This window comes from Callithrix jacchus, chromosome 1, assembly GCF_049354715.1.
Source record: "Callithrix jacchus isolate 240 chromosome 1, calJac240_pri, whole genome shotgun sequence".
Taxonomy (NCBI): Eukaryota; Metazoa; Chordata; class Mammalia; order Primates; family Cebidae; genus Callithrix; species Callithrix jacchus.
In genome coordinates, this window is record NC_133502.1 from 153,359,742 (window position 1) to 153,384,432 (window position 24,691).

The window sequence follows — 24,691 nt, forward strand, 5'->3', positions numbered from 1 at the left end:
TTTTAGCGGTGGAGTCATCTTGGATCCTCAAACTTCTTAGAGACCAAAGGGCTAAACAATCCCCAGTCACAGGACGGGCACAGTGGCTCATACCTGTAATCCCAGCAGTTTGGGAGGCCAAGGCGGGCAGATCATGAGGTCAGAAGTTTGAGATCAGCCTGGCCAACAAGATGAAACCCCATTTCTACTAAAAATACAAAAATTAGTTGGGTGTGGTGGCAGGAGCCTGTAATTCAAGCTACTTGGGAGGCTGAGGCAGGAGAATTGCTTGGATTCGAGAGCAGTTCAGTGAGCTGAGATCGTGCCATTGCACTCAAGCCTGGGTGACAGGTTAAGACTCTGTCTCAAGGAAAAAAAAAATCCCCAGTCACAATGAATTTGCTGCCAAAAACAGTCACTCACCCTGCCTAAGGAAGTAACTGGATATCTTTAAAAGGGTTATATACAAAGATGTTTATTAAAACATTATTTGTAATAGCAAAATATTGGGAATAACCTAAGTGTCCACCAAAGGGGAGTGTTTATAAATATAAATCCACACGATGAATGTGTAAGTTATGCCTGCCAAGTTCATCAGGGTAAACAGAAGAGACAAAATCAGATTACTTATTAGGATGGAGTTGATTTCCTAACCCAGGGGTTCACAGCGGGACCTGCTTTCATTTTGTTTGCACTGCACCTCTACTTTCCCAGATTTTATTGGCTCATTTTGGGACCATTCTATAGGAATGATCACACCAAGCAGCCAGGGCCCAGCTCATATTAGTTGGGTAGCCTTTGCCACTGCATTGGTCCCCAATCCAATTGTCTGTGATTAGGGGAGCAGCTAGCTCTCCTTGCAAGTAGAGAAGGTTGTTTCAGCCTCTAATGAATTCTCCTTCAGTCAGTCTAATACAGTGAAAGATTACATACCCTTTAAAAATGGTATTTACCAAAAGTTTTTAATGACCTGGAAAAGTGTGCCGGAAATATTGTTAGGTTTTTAAAATTTATAAAATTGTATCTATACTCTGATATATGCTGTAATATAAATGAACCTTAAAGGCCAGATTCGGTGGCTCATGCCTGTAATCCTAGCTCTTTGGGAGGCCAAAACGGCTGGATCACCTGAGGTCAGGAGTTCAAGTCCAGCCAGCCTGGCCAACATGGCAAAACCCCATCTCTACTAAAAATACAAAAGTTAGCTGGGCATGGTGGCAAGAAACTATAATCCCAGCTACTTGGGAGGCTGAGGCATGAGAATTGCTTGAACCCGGTGGGCGGAGGTTGCAGTGAGCTGAGATCGCACCACTTCACTCCAGCTTGGGCAAAAGAGCGAAACTCTGTCTCAAAACAAAAATTTTTCTTAATAAATAAAAATAAATGAACCTTGAACACATACTAAGTGAAATAAGCCAATCCAAAAAAAGGCCAATATTGTATGACTCCACTTATATGAGGTGCCTGGAGTGGTCAAATCACAATGACAGAAAATAGAAGGGTGTTTGCCAGGGGCTGGAGGGAGAAGGAAAAAGCGTTTAATGTTTAATGGGTGTGGAGTTTCAGTTTTGCAACATGAATAAAGTTGTGGAGATGGAAGGATGGTGGTGATGACTGCACAATGATGTGAATGTACTTAATACTATGAACTGTACACTTAAAATAGTGAAAATGGTATAAACTTCATGTTATGTGTATTTTACCACAATTTAAAGAATTGAATCTATAGTTTCATCACAAATGGGTGAGTTTTGTTTTGTTTTTTACAAATATGTGAGTATATGTGTAACATTAGCAAGCTTATACTTCTGAATCCTTCATTGCCCAGGCTTCTTCTGAGGGGGACCCAGCAATGTGTCCATGCTGTCAGATATTACTATAAAATTTGCCAAAATATCATATTTTAGCCTCTAAGAGTGAAGCTTGCCATTTCCTTTCACTCCCACATTACCTCCATCACACTTCCCCTCCTGCTTGGTAACTTGGAGTGGCCTAGTTACCTAGCAGGCATTTTGTATTTGTTTTCTGAAAGAAAGCTCTCTAAACTGTAGGCTTCACTATCCTGGCCACTGAGATAGACATTAAAACTTTAAACAATAAAAAGGAAAAAAAACCAGGCCAGGTGTGGTGGCTTATGCCTGTAATCCCAGCAATTTGAGGTCAGGAGTTCGAGACCAGCCTGACCAACACAGAAAGTGAGAAGAGGGAGCATGTTGTCACATTTGCAAACTTAGATATGTTTGTGAAATCTGGAAGGACATGTACCAATAAATTCACTGTGATATCTTTTTTTTTTTTTTAATGGAGATAGAGTCTTGCTCTGTCACCCAGGCTGGAGTGCAGTAGCAGGATCTCGGCTCACTGAACTTCTGCCTCCCAGGGTCAAGCAATTCTCCTACCTCAGCCTTCCAAGTAGCTAGGACTACAGGCTCACACCACCACACCCGTCTACTTTTTTGTATTTTACAAGACATGGGGTTTCACCATGTTGTCCAGGCTGCCCTTGAACTACTGAGCTCAGGCAATCTGCCTGCCTCGGCCTCCCAAAATGCCAGGATTATAGGCCTAAGCCACCGTGCCCAACTGATTGTAGTATCTTTAAATTGTGGGATTATGGATAATTTGTAAGTACTTCTCTATAACTTTTTATATTTTATATTATGTTATAATGAGCATACATTGCTTTTATAATAAAAATATTAAGTTATTTTAATATTCCAAAAAATTATTATTAAACAAAAATCCCCAAGAGCACACCAGGTTGAAATCCAGTGAGAATCACATGAGAGACATTTCAACAGGGTCAAAAATCTGGGTAATCCTTAGCTAATCTAAGTTTGTTTTTCGACCTGAACTCTACTCAGAAAGAGCTGAAATCTCACAATATTTTCCTGGCCTGCTCAGCCACATGACCCATAATTTCATTTGTCCAGGCACTCCCTGCTCTCCCGGGAATTCCTGCGCCTTCTACAACTGCTGTGTACTTTCTTTTCTCCTCCATTTGGTCAAAGGTTCTCTCCCCTTTTTTATTTTTATTTTTTGAGTTGAAGTTTCACTCTTGTTGCCCAGGCTGGAGTGCAGTGGCTCGATCTTGGCTCACTGGGACCTCTGCCTCCTGGGTTCAAGCGATTCTCCTGCCTCAGGCTCCCAACAAGCTGGGGTTACAGGTCCCTGCCACCATGCCCAGCTAATTTTTTGTAGTTTTAGTAGAGACGGGGTTTCATCGTGTTGACCAGGCTGGTCTTGAACTCCTGACCTCAGATGGTCCACCAGCCTCAACCTCTCAAAGTGTTGGGATAACAGCATAAGCCACTGCATCCAGCCAAAGTTTCTCTTTTCAAAGGCTATAGACATTGGTTTTGCAGAGAAGTAAGTCAGATCTGGATTAGGCTTTGCTACCTAGCTGAGCTAGGATGAGGTATTAAAGTTTTGTCTATTTACGGGAGGTAATCCTATCTAAGAGGGAAGAAGGGATTCTCTGCTATTCTGCTCACTTACCTCTTACTCTCCCCAGGGGACTAACAACTAATCTGCATTGTATACAGTGACTGGGTCTTTTTGTTACTGGTGAGGACTCCAGGTCTTCCACTGACCATTCACGGAGGAGACTTGGCCCACGTTCTATGTTATTGTCATGATGTCCATCCTGTGTCCACAAGGAAATTTCTTGTTAGAGATGTATGTATCTTTTTTTTTTAATCTTGGTAGCCATGTTTTTTAGAAATAGACTGGGAGGCAGGTTTGCCCTAAACAGTTTTCAGCTTTCTTTCCCCATTGGCTTCCCACATTCAACATTTCCCAAGATCCATTCCATACCCTTTGCCCTGGTTCCAGTTAGCCAGCATCTACAATTCTTTTGTATGTACATTACTGCTTCAGGGAGCGAGAAGACTGAGTAGACTGGTGATTCTTTTCTCCTGCTCCTCCTTCTCTGAAGCAAAAGTGGTCAGAGTAGCAGGCCTCCCCTGGATATGGGAGGAGGGCAGCCATCTTGAATTCATTCCTTTGATTTCCTGCCAAGTAGCTGGTTAGAGTGGTGGTATCCTAGTACTTGTGTTTAAATTTAGGGAGAGGAAAAAAGACTTCAAAGGCCTTGCTTGCCTGTATCACAGGAATCTGTACTAGATTTTTGGCATAAGCCTAGATATTTTCTTCATGTGATAGAATCAAGACATGCTTACAAAATTTCAGACAATATTACCTTAATCTATTAAACCCCACCACTACTCCTTACCTCACAGAGGTACAGAGAAGACTAAATAAACCAGATGAGATACAGTAGCTAAAGAGCCAGGTACGTATTAGAGACTTAATATCAGGAAATAACCTTGTGATCCACCCTCCTTGGCCTCCCCAAGTGCTGGGATTATAGACGTGAGCCACCATGCCCAGTCCTCAAGCTGTATTTTTCTTATTCACCATTAAATTCTCAGAGCCAGCTCCTGATGTCCTTTCCAGAACATTAACCACTAAGTCTTGAGATAGTACTTCCATAATAGTAAATTTCACCCTGCACCCTTATATTCCACCTCCCCTAATTCAGCATTCTCCAAGATCCATTCTACACATGTTGCCCTGGTTCCAGTTAGTCAGCTCCTACAACTCTTTGGTATATTATTTCCTCATGGAGCATGAACGGTATTTTTTTCCCTCAGGCTCTGATGCAACTTGTCCCTAGTTATCGGACTTAGGGTAATGAGGGCAGGCAAGAGCAGATCTTAAGGAGTACAAGTATCATCTTGCAAGGAACCTGCCGATGGAGAGTTTTTTTGTAGGGCTTCAGCCAAGGGGAGACTGCTTTCCCCTAACAAGAGTGAAAGAACTGATAGGAATCTGGAGATATGAGATTCTTAGGCTCATGCCCTCAAATGTTCCCATCGCAGGTGTTAGTTCCTGCTCCTTTTCTATTAGGACCCTAAGTAGCTCAGTCATTCTTAAAAACTTATTTACAGCATTGTCTGCCCTGAGGCTGCAGGAGTTGAGGTTCTCCTTGAAGTCCTCTTTTTTGTTTTTTTTTGAGACAGAGTCTCACTGTGTCGCCCAGGCTGGAGTGTGGTGGTGCGATCTTGGCTCACTGCAACTCCAACTCCCGGTTCATGCTATTCTCTTGCTTCAGCCTCCAAAGTAGCTGGGATTACAGGCATCCACCACTACTCCCTGCTAGTTTTTGTATTTTTAGTAGAGATGGGTTTACACCATGTTGGCCAGGTGGCTCTTGAACTCCTGATCTCGTGATACGCCCGCCTCGGCCTCCCAATTACAGGCATGAGCCATTAAGCCCAGCCATAAAGTCCTTTTGAGTCTCACAACATACCTGGAATTAATTGATGTTTGACCAGAATCTGTCATTTACTGCCAGGCGTGGTGGCTCACATCTGCAATCCCAGCACTTTGGGAGGCCGAGGGGGGCATGGATCACTTGAGGTCAGGAGTTCAAGACCAGCGTGGCCAACATGGTATAACCCCATCTCTATTAAAAATACAAAAATTAGCTGGGTGTGGTGGTGGACACCTGTAGTCCCAGCTACTTAGGAGGCAAAGGCAGTAAAATCACTTGAACCAGGGAGGTGGAGGTTGCAGTGAGCTGGGATTGTGCCACTTCACTCCAGATTAGGGGACAGAGCTAGATTCCATCTCAAAAAATAATAATAATAATAATAATAATAATAATCTGTCATTTACCTTCATGGTTTCTAAAGAAGGTAATAAACGCCAGCCAACCTCACTATTCTCAAAAGAGAAAAGAACATCCTATTATTGCCTATACCATCAGGTGCCTTACCTAGCTCATAATCCAATACTTCCCCCTTCACCTGTGCCCTATTCTAATCCACTGCCAGTGAGAGACTTAGCAATTGTGATGCCCCAGCATGCCAGGGGTGGCATGCCCATCACCAGCAGAGGGGGGAGTGGCAAGTGAACCAGTTGCAGAGTCCAGTCTAAGAGTCAGCCTTCTAGGGTCACTCCTGGTACTGTCTTGAAAATGCCTTTGCAAAATTTATAACAGTGAGAAAATTATGACAGTGAAAGAGATCTAATCTAACCAACCCCCATCTTGTCTTTAACCTCCAAATTGCCTTTAGTCATTCCTGGGCTTAGGCCAAGCTAACTTTGGGAGACATTTCGTTTATAGTTTAGATGATAATTAACCTTCCCCAAAACTAAACTGCTTTTGTAAAGCCAATGAAAGACCACCAGGTTAGGAGGATGAGAAACCTGAATTTTGTTAAGATGCAGACACAAAATTATTACCAGCCATTATTCCAGAGATCACAAGATTTGCAACTCCTCCAGTTACTCCTGTGGATAACATCACTAAGATTGGCCTTTTGAGATGTCTTTTCAGATTTTTGCATTTCTGAACAATAGTTCCTTCTGGCCCCACCAACTGGTCCTGTGGCCACAGACAGAAGCGAACTCCCTGGCCTGCCAAGCTATCCTTGAAAAACCCTAGCCTTCAATTTTTTTGGGAAATTGATTTGACTAATAACTGTCTCCCATATGGCCTGGCCAGCCTCATGTCTATTAAACTTTTTTTTTTTTTGAGACAGAGTTTTGTTGCTGTTGCCCAGGCTGGAGTGCAATGGTGAGATCTTGGCTCACTGCAGCCTCCATTTCTCATTTGAAGCAATTCTCCAGCCTCATCCTCCAGAGTAGCTGAGATTACAGGCATGTGCCCCATGCCTGGCTAATTCTTTTGTATTTTTAGTAGAGACAGGGTTTCTCCGTGTTGGTCAGGCTGGTCTCAAACTCCCGACCTCAGGTGATCCACCCGCCTTGATCTCACAATGTGCTGGGATTATAGACTTGAACCCTTGCACCTGGCCTAAACTCTTTTTTTTTAATTGCAAAGCCATGGTCTAAATGAATTGATTTTGTCTGTGGAGTAAGCAGGGCGAATGGATCGGCGGTTACAGTCTTAGCCTGGGCTCCTCTCAAAAGTAGATCCTACAATAAGAGCTCAAAGAGTGAGAAATTGGAGGAAAAGAAACAGAAAGAGGAAGAGCCCACATGTTATCAAGTTGGTCACCACTTTGAGTAACTGACCCTTTTGAAGCATATAGACTAATACAGAATTATCTTTCCAGGAGAGAGAAACAGGGACACAAGCACTTATCTATCAGCCCCCATTGTCAAGGGTTGTCTCATAGGGTGTTAAGTAATTCACAACTCCAGGTGGCACATGTGTAAGTGTCAGTCACACTTCCATGATGGGTATGTAGGTGGGAAGTGGGGGAAGAAAACAAGAGATGTTCAATGTAACTGAGGCCAGGTACTGTCAGGTTACACTTGGGTAAAGCTGGTTGTCAAAGCAATGGCATAAAAGGTGGGCCAAGTCTGCACACTTTCTCTGTAAATGGCCAGATAGTAATTATTTGAAGCTTTGCAGGCTATGTAAGGTCTCTTTCATGTATTCTTTTTTCTTTCCTTTTTTTTTGAGACAGAGTTTCACTTTTGTTGCCCAGGCTGGAGTGCAATGGAACAATCTTAGCTCACTGCAACCTCCGTCTTCCAGGTTCAAGTGATTCTCCTCCCTCAGCCTCCCGAGTAGCTGGGAATACAAGCCTGCGCCACCACACCTGGCTAATTTTGTATTTTTTTTTTTTAATGAAGATGGGGTTTCTCCCTGTTGGTCCGGTTGGTCTCAAACTCCCGACCTCAGGTCATCCACCCGTCTCGGCCTCCCAAAGAGCTGGGATTACAGGCGTGAGCCACCATGCCTGGCCTATATTTTTTACCGCGCCTGGCCTGTATTCTTTTTTCTTATTTAACAACTCAGGCATGGCACATTGGCTCACGCCTGTAATCCCAGTACTTTGGGAGGCCAGGATGGGTGGATCACCTAAGATAAAAAGTTTGCAACCAAACTGGCCAACATAGTGAAACTCCATTTCTATTCAAAATACAAAAATTAGTCAGGCATGGTGGCAGGCACCTGTAATCCCAGCTACTTGGCAGAAGAATTGTTTGAACCTGGGAGGCAGAGGTTGGAGTGAACTGAGGTTGCGCCATTTCACTCCAGCCTGGGCAACAAGATTGAAACTTTGTCTCAAAAACAAAACAAAAAAAAGATGGGCCACATCCAGTTTTGGCCAGTGGGCTGTACTTTGCCACTTCCTGGACAAGAAGCTTTGAGGCCTCTTCTGGGTAGAGAGGTCTTCCTTGACCTCCCTATTTTTGAGTCCACTACCCCTCACTTCTCTCAACCCCCTTCCTGTTTGATTTTTCTCTTTAGCATTTATCACTTTCTAAAATATTATCTAATTTACATATTATGTAGTTTATTTTTATTGTCTGGGCGTGGTGGCTCATGCCTGTAATCCCACCTACTTCACGCATGAATGCATGACTTTTTTTTTTTTTTTTTTGAGACGGAGTCTTGCTCTGTTGCCCAAGCTGGAGTGCAATGGCACAATCTCAGCTCACTGCAAACTCTGCCTCCTGGGTTCAACTGATTCTCCCACCTCAGCCTCCAGAGTAGCAGGGATTACAGGCACCCGCCATCATGCCTGGAAAATTTTTTTGTATTTTTGTAGAGAGGGGGTTTCACTATGTTGGCCAGACTGATCAGGGGACCAGGCTCCTGACCTCAGGTGATCCACCCACCTCAGCCTCCCAAAGTGCTGGGATTATAGGCATCAGCCACCGTGCCCAGCAGGATTCAAAGATTTTCTGATTGGCAATTGGTTGAAAGAGTTTATATCTAGGCCAGGCACGGTGGCTCACGCTTGTAATGCCAGCACTTTGGGAGGCCAAGGCAGATGGATCACCTGAGGTCAGCAGTTCAAGACCAACCTGGCCAATATGGTGAAACCCTGTCTCTAAAAAAAACCAACAACAAAAAAAGAGTTTATATCTAAAGACATTAAATCAATAAAAAGGAGTGTCAATGTTAAGATAAGGGTCTGTGGAGACCAAGATTCTTATTATACAGATGAAGCCTTCAGGTAGCAGGCTTCAGAAAGAATAAATTGCAAATACTTCTGTTTTTTTGAGACGGAGTTTTGCTCTTGTTACCCAGGCTGGAGTGCAATGGCGTGATCTTGGTTCACTGCAACCTCCACCTCCTGGGTTCAGGCAATTCTCCTGCCTCAGCCTCCTGAGTAGCTGGGATAACAGGTACGCGCCACCATGCCCAGCTCATTTTTTGTATTTTTAGTAGAGACGGGGGGGTTTCACCATGTCGACCAGGATGGTCTCAATCTGTTGACCTCGTGATCCACCCGCCTCGGCCTCCCAAAGTGCTGGGATTACAGGCTTGAGCCACCACGCCCGGTCTGCAAATATTTCTTATCAGACTTAAAAAGGGGCCAAACTCTTAGTTAATTCTCTCCTGGATCAGGAAAGCAATCTGGAAAGAGAAGGGGATTCTCTACAGATTGTCAAGAGACAGCTTTGTAGGGCCATTTTAAAATTTGTCAAAGAAATATATTTTGAGGTAAAATACTTCGGTATCTTTCAAGGCCTGCTATGTGTCATGTTGGTATCTTACTGCTACAGAGTCTATTTTGTCAGTTTTAAGGTCTCCATTTTAATGTTAACGCTGGTCAGCTGTGCTTGAATTCCAACGGGAGGGAGGTATAATAAGGCATGTCTGACCACCTATTTCCATCACACCCTGAACTAGTGTTTCAGTGTTACTTTAGAATGCCCTTGGCTGAGAGGACAGGTCCTCCCAGTTGGCTGGGGCGTCTTAGAATTTTATTTTTGGTTTACACTGGTGCAAACCTCGAATCTCTGAGACAGGTCTCAATTTAGGAAGTTTAGTTTGCCAAAGTTAAAGATGTACGCCTGTGACACAGCCTCAGGAAGTCTTGATGACACACACCCAAGGTGATGAGGGCACAGCTTGGTTTTATACATTTTAGGAGACAGAATACGTCAGTCAATATAGGTAAGATGTTCATTGGTTCCTTCTGGAAAGGCGGGAAAACTCAAAGCAGGTTGGGGACTTCTAGGTCATAGGTAGGTAACAGACAAATGGTTGCATTCTTTTAAGGTTCTGATTAACCTTTCTAAAGAAGGCAATCAGATATGCATTTATCCCAGCAAGCAGAGGGATGACTTTGAGTTCTGTCTGTCCTTTGTCCAGAAGGAAATTCCTTGTGAGGAGGACATGTAGCTTTTTTTGTTTTGTTTTGTTTTGAGACCAAGTCCTGCTCTCTGGCCTGGGCTGGAGTGCAGTGGTGCTCACTACAACCTATGCCTTCCAGTTCAAGTGATTTTCCTGCCCCACTCCCCAGAATCCCAAAAATTAGCGGGGTGTGCTGGTGTGTGCCTGTAATCTCAGCTACTTCCCCCAAGTAGCTGACATTACTGGCGTACACCGCCACACCCCGCTAATTTTCATGTTTTTAGTAGAGACAGGGTTTCACCATGTTGGCCAGGCTGGTTTCAAACTCCTGACCTCAAGTGATCCACCTGCTTCAGCCTCCGTAAGTGCTGGAATCACAGGCTCTCGGCTCCATGTAGCTTTTTTTCTTTTCAAATGGAGTCTCATTCTTTTGTTCAAGCTGGAATGCAATGGTGTGATCTCAGCTCACCGCAACCTCTGCCTCAGCCTACGTGAGAGGTAGCACCCTCACCCCCACCCCCGCACTGAGTAGCTGGGATTACAGGCATGCGCCACCAAGCCGGGCTAATTTTGTACTTTCAGTATAGACAGGGTTTCTCCATGTTGGTCAGGCTGGTCTCGAAGTCCCAACCCAGGTGATCTGCCTGCCTCGACCTCCCAAAGTACTGGGGTTACAGGCATAAGCCACCGCACCTGGTCAGTAGCTATCTTTTTAAGGAATAGAATGGGAGGCAGATTTGCCCTAAACGGTTTCCAGCTAGACTTTTCCCTTTGGCTTAGTGATTTGGAGCCCTAAGATTTATTTTCCTTTCACACTGGTCACAGCACAGGGAGACAGAATTATTGCTCAAATCAATGTCTCCAAAAATTTGGAGGCCAGGGCTTTTCAAGGACAGTTTGGTGGACCCCTTCTAGGTGGGGCCACAAGGACCAGTTGGGGGTGGGGTCAATAGGTCCTGGTGAAGCCACTGGTCATCAGAAATGCAAAATCCTGAAAAGACATCTCAAAAGGCCAATCTTAGGTTCTACAATAGTGATACTACCTGCAGGGGTAATTAATTGGGGGAGTTGCAGATCTTGTGACCTCCAGAATAATGACTGGTAATCATTTATCTTGTAAACCAAAAATAAAATTAGAAGTCCCTCCACAAGTGGCTGAATGGACTCAGCCAAGGCACTCCAAAATTTAACCTGAAACACTGGTTCATGCCATGATGGGAAATGGGAATGGGACAGGCCTCATTATATCCCTCCAGCATTAACATCAACACCGACCTTAAGTCTGATAAAAAAACATTTATAGTCTATTCTCTCTAAAGCCTGTGGAGGCATTCTGCATGATAAAACCTAGGTCTCCACAACCCCTGTCTTAACACAGACACTCTTTTCTATGGATAATAACTTTGTCGACCCAGTAATTGCCAATCACAACAGAATATACTTAAATGCGCGAATAATCCCAGTGTTTTGGGAGGCCTAGGTGGGTGGATCACTTGGGTCAGGAGTTCGAGCCATGTGTGGTAATCCCAGTTACTCGGGAGGCTAAGACAGGAGAATCACTCGAACAAGGGAGGCGGAGGTTGCAGTGAGCCGAGGTTGCACCACTGTACTCTAGCCTGGGTAACAAGAGCAAAACTCCATCTCAAAAAAAAAAAAGGAATATATTTAAATCTACTTGTTACCTGAAAGTTCTGCCCTTCAAGTTGTCCACCGCTTCCAGTTCAAATCAATGTAAATCTAACATGTATTGATTAACGTATTATGTCTCCCTAAAATGTATAAAAAGCAAGCTGTCTGCGACCACCATGGGCACATGTCCCAGGGACCTTCTGAGGCCGTGTCACAGGTGCATTCTTAACCTTGGCAAAATAAACTTCCTAAGTTGATTGAGACTTGTTTCAGATACTTTTTGGTTTACAGCATCCACACTTTAGCATAATTCAGGCTCTTCATCCTCCTAACCTAGTTGTCTTTCATTAGCTTTATGAACATGGTTTAGTTTGGGGGAAAGGCGATTCTCATTTAAACTATAAACTAAATGTCTCCCAAAGTTAGCTTGACCTAAGCCCAGGAATGATTAAGGACAGTTTGGCGGTTAAAAGCAAGATGAGGGTTGGTCAGAGCAGATGTTTTTCACTGCCATCATTTCTCTGTTACTATTTTTGCAAAGGTGGTTTCAGTAATACTTGCTTTACAAAGCTATGTGAAGATTAAATGAAATGACATATCTGGGAAGTAGTAGTAGAATTTAGTACCTAGGTTGTAAATTGACAATCTTTGGGCAAGGACGTGGGAAGGAGTTGGAGCAGAGAACTTAAAATTTCTATGTGCCACTCTCTAAGAAAGTAGTAAAAAAAACAGTCTTTGCAAATTCTAGCCCATTCCCTAGGAAGAAAAGTCACAAACACATTTCCACTGTTTGCAGGCACCATTTTCACCACCTACACCACTGCCCTTGGGCTGAATTTTGTTTTAGTTTGGATTTGTCTACAAGTATGTTAAAAGGCAGATGTTTTAAAACAGGTGTTCAGCTTGATTGCAACATAGGTTGCTTCTTGCCAGTTGTCTTACTCTAGCTTGATGTATTTATTGAACGTGTCTGGCCCCTGTAGACATTTTGAGTAATCTACCTCTGACTTAGTATTAAGAGTTTTTGACAACAACCAGGCGTAGGTTTGAATCTTGATTCTACCACTAATCTCTCTCAGCCTCAACTTGCTCATCTATGTGAAACTGGAATAGTTTTGCCTTCCTACTACAATGTATCCTAAAGTAGGACACTTGAGCCCCTGGATTTTTAAGATTCCTAGTCCAGTCCCTCTCGTGATTTTCCAAGGGGCTCCCCTAGCCTGCAGATATGCATATGAAATGAAAAGCCAATTCTGTTTGTTCTCAAGGCTGTATCTTGCCGATAGCAGAAACCTTGACATTCCAGAGAGATGTTTCCAGTCCTTGCTGCTGCCACCACTGGTGCTAGAATAACCACCCCTGGAGCTTATAATAGTCCCCAGAGATGGCCTCCCAGTAATCCATCGCTCTGGATATTCACTCTCTTCCCTTAAATCTGGGCAGGCCTAGAACCAACTTTTGATGATTAGATGTGCCTGAAGTGATACTGCATGTCTTCAGAGGCTGGGTTATAAGAAATAATATATCTTCATCGGGCTCCCTTGGAAAATGCAATTTTGGGGAAGCCAGCTATCTTTCTTTTTCTTTTTTCCTTTTTTTGAGATGGAGTCTCACTCTGTCACCCAGGCTGGAGTGCAATGGCATGATCTTGGCTTACTGCAACCTCCACCTCCTGGGTTCAAGTGATCCGCCTGCCTCAACCTCCCAAGTAGCTGGAATTACAGGTGTCCACCACCACACCCAGCTAATTTGAAGACAGCTTTCATGTTAGAATTCTAACTACTCTGAGACCTCCATGCTGCAAGGAAGCCCAAGCTACCCACGTGAGTAGGCCCTATGGAGGAAAATCAAATGCCTGGTTGTTAGTTCCAGTTCATCTCCTATTCAGTAGCCAGCACTGGTTTATAAGATGTGGGAATGAGGACACCATTTGGATATTCAACTCAGTCAAGCCTTCGGGAGCCTCCAGCTCCAGCCACCATCTAACTGCAACTGCATAACAGACACAAGCAAGCACCTTCCTGCTGAACCCACCACAATCCCATGGAACAAGGAGGAGTAATCAAATGGCTCTTTGAAGCTATTCTGTTTTGGGAAGGTTTGACATGCAGTATTAGATAATAGGCACAGGATCATACAGACCACTGTTGCCTGGCATGTCTGAAGCCACATGGCTGGGGCTGAGCTTTTGCCTCCATTTGCTGCCAACATGGTAATGCAACTTCTTACCTAGAAGATGCTGTTTTTAAAAAGCAAGGGAGGCTGACTCTTCTCTCTGCATCGTATTTGGAGATGGCTGCTCCATGGCAAAATTGCCTTAGGCTTCCAGTGTTACAAGTCTTTCAAGCCAGTCCTCTAGCCATTTCTCCAGGACATAAGCCAGCCATCAAGATGGCTGTGTTGGCACAGGTTCTGGAATCTGCTGCCAAACTGACCGTATCAATCAGGATTACAGCAGAAAGTAGGTGGTGCTTTCAAAGTAGAATTGTTTGCGTTCTTAGGAAAGGGCTATTTAGAAAAAGTAGGTGTAGAGGACTCACAAGGGACAGTGGAGTAACCTCAGTAGTAACAGTGGGATGTTACCACCTTTATGCTGTTAAAGATAAAAAGAAGGAGCAGCTACTGGAACCTTAATAGAGAGACTCACGCAGAGAAGTCTACTTTGAGAGGAACTATGTCCTCCAATCTAGAGATAAAGCCTGCATTGGGTAATATTGCAGGGAGTGAGCCTGAGAAATAAATATCCAGACTTCCCTCCCACACCCTTCTCTGATTTCCTGCTAGAGCTTTTCATTTGCCAACAATCAAACAGAATCCAGAAGACTAAAAAGCCTGATGAAGGCCAGGCGTGGTGGCTCATGCCTGTAATCCCAGCACTTTGGGAGGCCATCTCTACTAAAAATACAAAAAGTAGCCAGGCATGGTGGTATACACCTGTAATCCCAGCTACTTGGGAGGCTGAGGCAGGAGAGTCGCTTGAACTTGGGAGGTGGAGGTTGCAGTGAGCCAAGATAGCACCATTGCACTACAGCCTGGGTGACAAGAGCAAAACTCTGTCTCTTTTTTTTTTCCTGCAAGCCTACCTGAATGAAAGTCTGTCTTAAAAAAAGAAGAAGAAGAAGGAGGATCAAGAGAAGGCAGACCACTGCTGGAATTTCTATGGCCCTGAGGAAGGAGGTGAGATCATGATGGCCAGAGAGAAGTTCCAGTGTCAGAGAAATGCCACCTCCTCTAAAAATGGTGTTAAGAGTGATACCTGGATCAGTAAATCTGATATTCCAAGCCACAATCACCCTCTTAGCCCCCTTTACAAAATTTTTTTCCTCACACTTTCAGGAAATTATTTCCAATGGAATTTTGTTGAATTCAAAAGGAAAGACAATGAGCATAAAGATTTGGTTTCTAGAAATGTCTTTTGCCTGCTACTTTACTGGAAACTCTTTATTTTTCATGGATCTCCTTTAGTGACCCTTGACACTTTTCTGATGGTAGCAAATGTCATTGCAAAACCACTGGAGTTGGCTCAGTTTCCCTTCCCATGCTCACACACACTATTCCACTCTCAGACCTTTAAAGGTTGTTACGGAGTGTGAAGATATAGAGCCCAACTCCTTCAGCCACACTTTGGACAGCCAACCCTTGAAGAGACATTTTATTAGTTCCCTCAAAGGTGGGTAGCCCTTTTTAGTATGACAGCTCCTTTCTTCACATTCCCTGAAAAGGCTGAGTGATACCACACATGAATACTCCTCCCCGGGGACCATAAGCCGGGCTCCAGATCAGGGTTCAGTTCCTCCATCTTTCTCTCTGCCCAAATGGGATATCCTACCATAGAAATGGGGCAGCCTTCATTTTCATTCTGTGTGTAGAATATTCATTAATTTTTAAAAAGCAATTTATTGAGCTCCTGTGCTTCAGTCTAACAGGGAAGATAGACAATTAAATGACTACAAAACAAAATAATAATTGTTATAAATGAGAAGCACAAGGAATATATGGGAGCTTCATGGGAGGACCACCAACTAAAACAGTGAAAAAAACTTTCTGAAAAGTTTTAAGCTGAATCCTAAAGAATGAGGGGGACTTATTTAAGCAAGTGTGAGGTGCTGGGGATGGGAGATAGGGGTAAGTGTGTCTGTGTGTGTGTGTGTATGTGTGTGTATCTGTGTCTGTGTTCAATGTGGGGAAGCAAGAAGGAATGTTTGAAGAATAAAAAAAATGGCATGTGTGAGGTCAAAGTAAAGAAAGCACAGAGATGTTAAGAAATTGGAAGGGCTGATTATGGCTAGAATAGCATATGTTGGGGAGAGGACACAGCGAGAGATGAACTTGACAGGTGAGCAAAGACTAGCCTATTTCTCCTCTCTATTTAAATGTTTTCATATATTTGTTTATTGAACTAATATTTATTATGTTTTTCAAGTGTGTCTATTAATGAATGGGAGGTCATGAAAGGCCTTGTAAATTAGGTTAAGGAATTTTGTCGTTATCCTAATCCTAAATACAGTGGAATAACACTAAAGTGTAGGCCAGGCACAGTGGCTCATGCCTGTAATACCAGCACTTTGAGAGGCTAAGGCGGGCGGATCACCTGAGGTCGAGAGTTCAAGACCAACCTGACCAACATAGAGAAACCTTGTTTCTACTAAAAATTCAAAAATTGGCCAGGCATGGGGGTGCATGCCTGTAATCTGAGCTACTCAGGAGGCTGAGGCTGGAGAATAGCTTGAACCTGGGAGGGGAAGGTTGCCCAGCCTGGGCAAGAAGAGCAAGTCTCTGTCAGTTTTTTTAGAGACAGGGTCTCATTCTGTCACCCAGGCTGGAGTGCAGTGGTACAATTTCAGCTCACTGCAACCTCCGCCTCTGAGTTAAAGCGATTCTCCTGCTTCAGCTTCCCGGGTAGCTGGGACTGTACGTGCACACCAGCATGGCAAAACAATTTTTTGTATTTCTAGTAGAGACAGGGTTTCACCATGTTGGCCAGCCTTGTCTCGAACTCTTGACTTCAGGTGATCTACCCGCCTCAGCCTCCTTAAGTGTTGGAATTACAGGCATTAGCCACTGTGCCCAGCACATTAAAGTGTTTTCATCAAGACCAAACTAACATCTTGGGAAACGTGCTATTAATCACCAAGTTTCCCTTGGTCCTTCTCTGAGGAAAGCCAAGGAGGTTATCACTCAGACAGGATCCACGAGCCTGAGGGGAGTGCAGCGGGCAGAACCCTTCCAGGACCCTCACTACAGTATGCTGAGGGAAACACCTTCATTAAGGTCGGAAACAGTTCCCTTTCCTCACTTGGGGTCTTCCTTGGAGATCTGGAGCTCCGGGGCAGGAATCCCTCTAGGACACCTCCTAGGGTTGAATTTCCGAGGGGTACTCAGAGCAGCTCTGGTTATTTGGTATATAAACTTTCAAGATTATGTCTTCTGGATGAACTGACTCCTTTATTATTATGAAGTGATTCTGTTTATCAATAGGAATGTTTTTTACTCTTTACTCTAAAATCTGCTTTGTTTGACATTAATTTAGCCACTCCAGCTTTATTTTGATAGGGATAAGATGGCATATCTTTCTTCATCTCTTTACTTGTAACATATTTATGTTTTCATATTTAAAGTGGGTTTCTTGGTTGGGCATGGTGGCTCATTCCTGTAATCCTAGCACTTTGGAAGGCTGAGGCAGGTGGATCACTTGAGGTCAAGAGTTTAAGACCAGCCTAGGTAACAAGCTGAGACCCCACTCTCTACAAAAAAAAAAAAAAAGTTGGACATGGTGGTACATGCCTGTGGTCCCAGCTATCTACTTGGTACTCAGGAGGCTGAGGAGGGAGGATTGCTTGAGCCCAGGAGATCAAGGCTGCAGTGAGCCATGATACCACCACCATTCAGCCTAGGTGACAGAGCGAGATACTATCTCAAAACAATTAAATTAAAATAAATAAATAAATCAAGTGGGTTTCTTATAGGTAGCTTATAGTTGGGATTTGCTTTTGTATCTAATCTGACAATCTCAGTTTTTTCATTTTGGTGTTTAGATCATTTATATTTAGTGTGATTATTGGTATGGTTGGGTCTTAATCTACCCACTTGTTGCTTTCATCTCGTTGGTTCTCTGCTTTTTCCCCTTTTTCTGCCTTCATTTGGATTCATTAATTTATTTTATTCCCTTCTATCTCTTTTATTGGCTTATTAGTTAAAACTTTTGCTGGATTATTTTAGTGGTTTAGGAGTGATAGTATTATGAAGTACCTTCTCCCCATCAAGCTCTCTGACAGATGAAATCTATTGCCTAGAGCATTTTGAGTAGACAGAACTGGAAAATGGGGTATAGCCCACAACTGCCTAAGTAATTAACTGCATAGAGTCAGCTCTATATAGTGGTGATGGCAGGAAACATCATCCACGTATGTGTTCATGGAACATCAAAGCCCGCAGGTATTAGATTGCATATCGGTCAGGCTCTAAATATGAGACAGTCAATAACCAGAACAACAAAAACCAAAGGAAAAGGGCCATGGTCTCAGAAGTTTTGTGGGAGCCCAGGAACATTTTAGAAACTTTCAGATCCAAAAGGGGAGAGCCAAGCTACTTGCCTCTTGTTTAAACTGGCCTGGACAGGCTGAATCTTTAAATACAATGATAAATGAACCAGCTGTCAGGAGCTGAGATTGAAACAGAAGCTCACACCCCAGGTCTCGTCATGCTCCCCATGGAATGCCCTCCTCACTATTACCACCTGTCTATATATTTTCCATATTTACAAGCTGGCTCATATTCCCCCTCTAACAGAAAGCCAATGGGGCATGATTTACTATCTTCTAAACCTCCAATCATCCTCCCCAGTACCTCCTAGAGAACACATCACATTTTGCCTTTCATTTTCAAACATGATTTTGCCTGTTTATATTATATAAAATATCTTGCAGACAGTGATTACTAACTTTTTACATGGATTCTAATCCCATCTCTGCATAGCGATACATGAAGCTGAACAACTCCTCTAGCCTCTCTGATCCTGGTTCATCTGTCAATAAGCATAACAAAACCTGCTCTGGCTTTTCCTGCCATGGTTGTTGTGAAGTGCCATCAGAGTCAAGGTTATTAATGTACTTTGTAAATGGTGACATGTTAGGCAAATGTGACTATAGATTGGGAACATTAAAGTACTACACATGGGCTGGGCACAGTGGCTCACGCCTGTAGTCCCAGCACTTTAGGAGGTTGAGGCGGATGGATCACCTGATGTCAGGAGTTCGAGACAATCCTGACCAACATGACAGAAACCCTGTTTCCACTAAAAATACAAAATTAGCTGGGCATGGTGGCACGTGCCTGTAATCTCAGCTACTCGGGAGGCTGAGGCAGGAGAATCATTTGAACCTGGGAGGTGGAGGTTTCAGGGAGCTGAGATCACACCATCACACTCCAGCCTGGGAACAAGAGTGAAACTCTGTCTCAAAAATAAATACATAAAAATAATAAAGTACTAAATATGTTTAAGCAATGTCTTTTTTGAGGGGGGCGGGGGATGAAGTCTCACTCTGTCAGCCAGGCTGGAGTGCAGTGGCACAATCTTGGCTCACTGCAACCTCTGCCTCACAGGTTCAAGCTATTGTCTTACCTCAGTCTTCCAAGTAGCTGGGATTACAGGCATGTGCCAACACACCCAGCTAATTTTTTTTGTATTTTTAGTAGAGACAGGGTTTCACCATGTTGCCCAGGCTGGTCTCAAACTCCTGACCTCAGGTGATCTGTCAGCCTCATCCTCCCAAACTGCTGGAATTACAGGCATACCCCACTGTGCCCAGCCTAAGTAATGTCTTTAGTAGATTCTTCAGCAAATAATGGCAGAATTAAAGAGAAGCTACCCACTCCATCCCCACATCTCTACACCTCTGTAAGAGCATAGTTAAGACCACGGATTCTGAAGCCAGACTGCCTGGTTTCAGTGCCAGCTCCACTCCTCCTGAGCTTTGTGACCTTAGGCAAGTTATTGAGCTTTCCTGTAAGCAATATTTCTTATTCACTTTTATATCTCCCAGGTGGATAATTAGCATCCAGTGTCAAAGAGCCAGAGCAGTGTTGAAGGAAGCAGAGGATCAAGTATCAGCAAGCTATCTAACTGGCTGCACCATGAGCATTTCACCTAACCTCTCTGGATGACCTTCTTCATCTATACCTCAAAGCTAGATGAGATGCTTTTAAATAGTCTCCTATAATACTTTAAAGTTATTTTAATAAATTATTCTTGGGCCTGACACGGTGGCTCACACCTGTAATCCCAGCACTTTGGGAGGCTGAAGCGGGTGGATCATGAGGTCAAGAGTTTGAGACAAGCCTGACCAACATGGTGAAACCCCATCTCTACTAAGAATACAAAAATTAGCCGAGCGTGGTGGCGTGTACCTGTAATCCCAGCTACTCAGGAGGCTGAGACAGGAGAATCACTTGAACCCAGGAGGTGGAGGGTGCAGTGAGCCAAGATCCCACCACTGCACTCCAACCTGGGCTACAGAGCAAGACTGTCTCAGAAAAAAAAAAAAAAAATCATTCTTAAAGATCTGTTTTATACTTTATAGTAGAGACTATTATTTCAGCTAAAAATAAATGACTTTGGTGAGTACAGGTATGTTTGAAGAGCAACAATCTTGCTTGGCCTCTTACACATCAAGATCGTGGCAAAGCATTTATGCTTCCTGATGCTCAGTTTCCTCTTCGGTAGCTACAGTATAGAACTGCCATAGGAATTAAATATTTAAAGCACCTAACACAATTAAGAGCACATAATAGATGCCAAATAAATAATAGCCAGCAAAGCCAAACAATAATTACAACTTAGCTTTAAAAATTAATTTTTAGAAATGGATTTTGAAAGCTTGAAATCAGTCTTATGGGCCCAAAGTGTTGAAATACTAGTCACTCACATTTAAGTTTCCAACCACCAGGAATTTACAACATAGTGGGGATCCACTCCTCTCTACCTTTGTTTGCATTAGTCTTTTCCTCTGAAATAACCTTTCTGTTTCCCCACTGATGAATTCCTACTCATCCTTTAATACTCAGATCAAATGTCACTTCCTCCAGTGTCTTCCCCACTCCCCCGGACAAACAGAAGCTTCTCAGTGCCCATACACTTCTATGACAATACTCACCATGTGCCATTTCAAACCTTACATGCCTTTATAAATCTATCACCTCTTCTAGACCATGAAACTCTCAAGAATGAGGATAATCTCGCTCTCTCTCTGTGTGTGTGTGTGTATATGTTTTTTTTTTTCTTTTGAGAAAGAGATTTGCTCTTGTTGCCCAGGCTGGAGTGCAATGGCTCAATCTTGGCTCACCGCAGCCTCCACCTTCTAGTTTCAAGGGATTCTCCCGCCTCAGCCTCTGAATAGCTGGGATTACAGGCATGCACCACCACCATACCCAGCTAATTTTGTATTTTTAGTAGAAATGGGGTTTCTCCATGTTGTTCAGGTTGTCTCAAACTGCCGAACTCAGGTTATCCACCCACCTCACCTTCCCGTAGTACTGGGATTACAGGCGTGAGGCATCATGCCCGGCCTGGTACTCAATATATTTTCAGTGTTTGAATAAAGGAGTGAAAGCAATAAAAAAAGTAATGCTGCTTTTAGCTCTCACTTAGTAAATTCATTCATTATTTATAACAAAAAGATCAAGTTAGAGGCCTGGCATAACTCTATGGGCTCAGGTGTAAGCTAAAAAAAAAAAAAGAAAGAAAAACCTAATCAGAGATTTTTAGAAATTCAATCTTAGATAGAAATAGAATAGAATTTGGTGATGGTTATGTACCACCTCATGACCATAAAAAGTTCTAAAATAGACTCTTTACATGCTGTATTATTAAAAGCATCAGAAAAGCATCCAAACGTTTGGGAATCCCATGGCTCATCTTTTCAAATCAAGATAAACAAGAGCAAGAAACAAACCTAGGATTAGTACACTATAACCACTGTCCCAGTTTAAAGTTTTAACCAAGTTTGGTGGGAAACCATGCTTGGTCAATTTTTTTTTTTAAGAAAATTAAAAATTCGGTGCTCAATTATGTATGCTTGAAAACTCAAGCTGAATCACACACATCTATATTCTGGGATCATCTTCCCAATATGTGAAGAGTTCAAAAGTTCAGGTTGAGACCAGGCCCGGTGCCTCACACCTGTAATCACAGCACTTTGGGAGGTCAAGGCAGGTGAATCACTTGAGGTCAGGAGTTCAAGACCAGCTTGGCCAACATGGTGAAACTCCAGCTCTACTAAAAATTTATTTTATTTTATTTTTGAGATGGAATTTCACTCTGTCACCAAGGCTGGAGTACAGTGGCATGATCTCAGCTCACTTCAACCTCCGCCTCCTAGGTAGCTGGGATTATAGGCATGCACCAACATATCCTGCTAATTTTTGTATTTTTAAGAGAGATGGGGTTTCACCATGTTGGTCAGGCTGGTCTCAAACTCCTGACCTCGTGATCTGCCCACCTTGGCCTCCCAAAGTGCTGGGGTTATAGGCCTGAGCCACCAGGCCTAGTCTCTACTAAAAATACAAAATTTAGCCAGGTATGGTGGCACATGTCTGTAATCCCAGTTACTCAGCAGGAGAATTGCTTGAACCCAGAAGTCCAGAGATTGAAGTGGGCCAAGATTGTGCCACTGCACTCTAGCCTGAGTGACAGAGCAAGAATCCACCAAAAAAAAAAAAAAAAAAAAAGTTCAGATCAAGCAGGTTTATAGCCATCACTAATTACTATGGGGAGCTAGGGGAAGTTACCCTATCTTTCTGGGTATTAATTTTATTCATTGCAAAATGAAAGCACTGGAATGGATGATTTCAAAACTCCCTTATGACTCTTAGCAAAGTCGCAGAAAAGGATTACGAGGCTTTCATTTGGAATAAGCAGAGTTGGCATCTGCCAATATAATATGTTTCAAGAGTCAAGAAAGAAGAGCCTCTATCCAAAAATATCTCTGTCACATTAGCCAAGGACCAAACTGCACAAGTTGAGGTAGTGTAAGGCACGGAGGCTTTGGAATCAGCCAGGCCTGGCCTCTAACCCTGACTCTGACACTGGCTTTCAGTTGGTGTTATTTGTAAATTTTTAGTGCCACAAAAGAAATAGCACTCAAATATGAATGTATAGCCCTCGAATATAAATTTTCTCAGCAAGGCAATTTACTTTTTTTTTTTTTTTTTTGAGGTGGAGTCCCACTTTGTTACCAGGCTGAAGTGCAGTGGCATGATCACAGCTCACTACAACCTCTGTTTTCCAGGTTCAAGCAATTCCCCTGCCTCAGCCTCCCGAGTAGCTGGGACTACAGGCACGTGACACCATGCCTGGCTGATTTTTGTATATTAATAGAGACGAGGTTTCACCATGTTGGCCAGAATGGTCTCACTCTCCTGACCTTGTGATCTGCCCTCCTCAGCCTCCCAAAGTGCTGGAATTATAGGCTTGCATGACTGCACCCGGCCTGGCAATTTACTTCTATAGAAGGGTATGTCTCACAGTTGAAGCAATGATGAGGTCACACATGAACAATGGAGAGGAATGGGGTTCTTATCCCTGATGCAGGCAGCCCCTGTTGGCTAGGGTTGGACCACACAGTCTAAGCTAATTCCAATTGGCTATTTTAAAGGGAGCAAAGGTATGAGTCAGAGTGGCAAAGTGAGCAGTTTGGTGGGAAGGACGGTTATGGAACAGGTAACTAAAGGTGACTCAGGTCAGAGCAGGTGACAAGGGGTGACTCAGGACAGAGCCAGCGATAGAGGCTAGGAGGGGGTTGTTTACTGAAACTGGGGCCAAGGAGATGAAGAGAACAAGGAAGTTAAACTTAAAAATGAAGAACAAAGAACAGGGGAGCTGAATATACTGATGATACATTGGTTCATTGGAGAGGATCTCAGAACTCATTGCACTTAACAATTTATAGGCTAAAACCTTTGAAGAGGAATTTATTATATCCTTTATCAGTATACAAATTACTTAATCTCTCTAAACTTAATTACTTAAATCTTCTCATCTATAAAATGTAATGTTCAGTCCACAGTCTGTTATTCAGGGTGTAGCAATGGCAGCATGGATTTCAGAGGGGTAGGCCTCCCCAACTTGCAGGGTTAGTGATTAGGTAGAAATTAATGAGTTCAAATTACCAGCCTCTACTCTAACAAGGGGCAGAATGTGTAGGGACCAGTTGCCTTCTGAGTCTCCCTGAATGTATGAACTTCGTCTGACCCTCTTCCAAAGCCCAGCCTCAGTGAAAAAATGAACCCCTACCAGGTCTAGCCAACAATATAATTATAGTTTATAATCTCTAAATAATGGAGCATTGACTATAATATTGTTTTAACTGTGGTTTTGGATTTTTTTGAACCTGCCATTCCATCTTTACTTGCCATTACCCATATTGAATCAAAAGTTGAAAGTTGACTAGATAATAAAGTGTTAAAGAGGTGATGTTATGGGTTTTTTCCCTTTTGTTCAATGAATGACATAGAAATCCTTTTAAATGCTTTTCAGAGCCTGGTAGACTTGAGCCTAATTTTAGAGCAGCAATTTTAAAGTTAAAGAATTTGAGGGCCACATGGCTCACAGGAGCAGAAGACATAGTCTGCCCCAGAGCATCTCGGAAAATGTGTCCAGTGCAGAGAAAAGAGGAAATGTAGCCATGTTATCCCTCTCACATATGGTTTTGGACAGGATAAAGTGAGACAATTTCTGCAACATGTCTGACATGGTGCCTAGCCATAGGAGAGACATTAAGTGGTAGTTACTATTATTACTCACAGCTGGTCTGTGTAGCTCCAAAGTCTGTCAATGTTCTGATATGCATACTCTCTCCCTACCCCAAATGATAGTCTCCAAACTTTTTGGATAGTGTATCACCATAATTTTTTTTTTTTGAGACAGAGTTTCGCTCTTGTAGCCCAGGCTGGAGTGCAGTGGCGCAATCTCGGCTCACTCCCAGGTTCAAGTGATTCTGCCTCAGCTTCCTG

General features: G+C 43.2%; 1 protein-coding gene and 1 long non-coding RNA gene across 2 annotated transcripts in view; both read right to left on the reverse strand.

The window, feature by feature from the left end:
• The window catches only part of LOC103794318 (uncharacterized), a 190,718-nt gene that overhangs the window by 87,525 nt on the left and 78,502 nt on the right, over window positions 1–24,691 (reverse strand). The window lies entirely within an intron of this gene.
• LOC100403489 (heterogeneous nuclear ribonucleoprotein A1-like) overlaps window positions 1–24,691 on the reverse strand; it is a 30,407-nt gene continuing 5,716 nt past the window's right edge. Inside the window, exon 1 of the mRNA XM_002743168.7 lies at window positions 1–24,691. This exon is cut by the window's right edge and continues 5,716 nt beyond it. The gene's annotated coding sequence lies outside the window, so the exon portion shown is untranslated.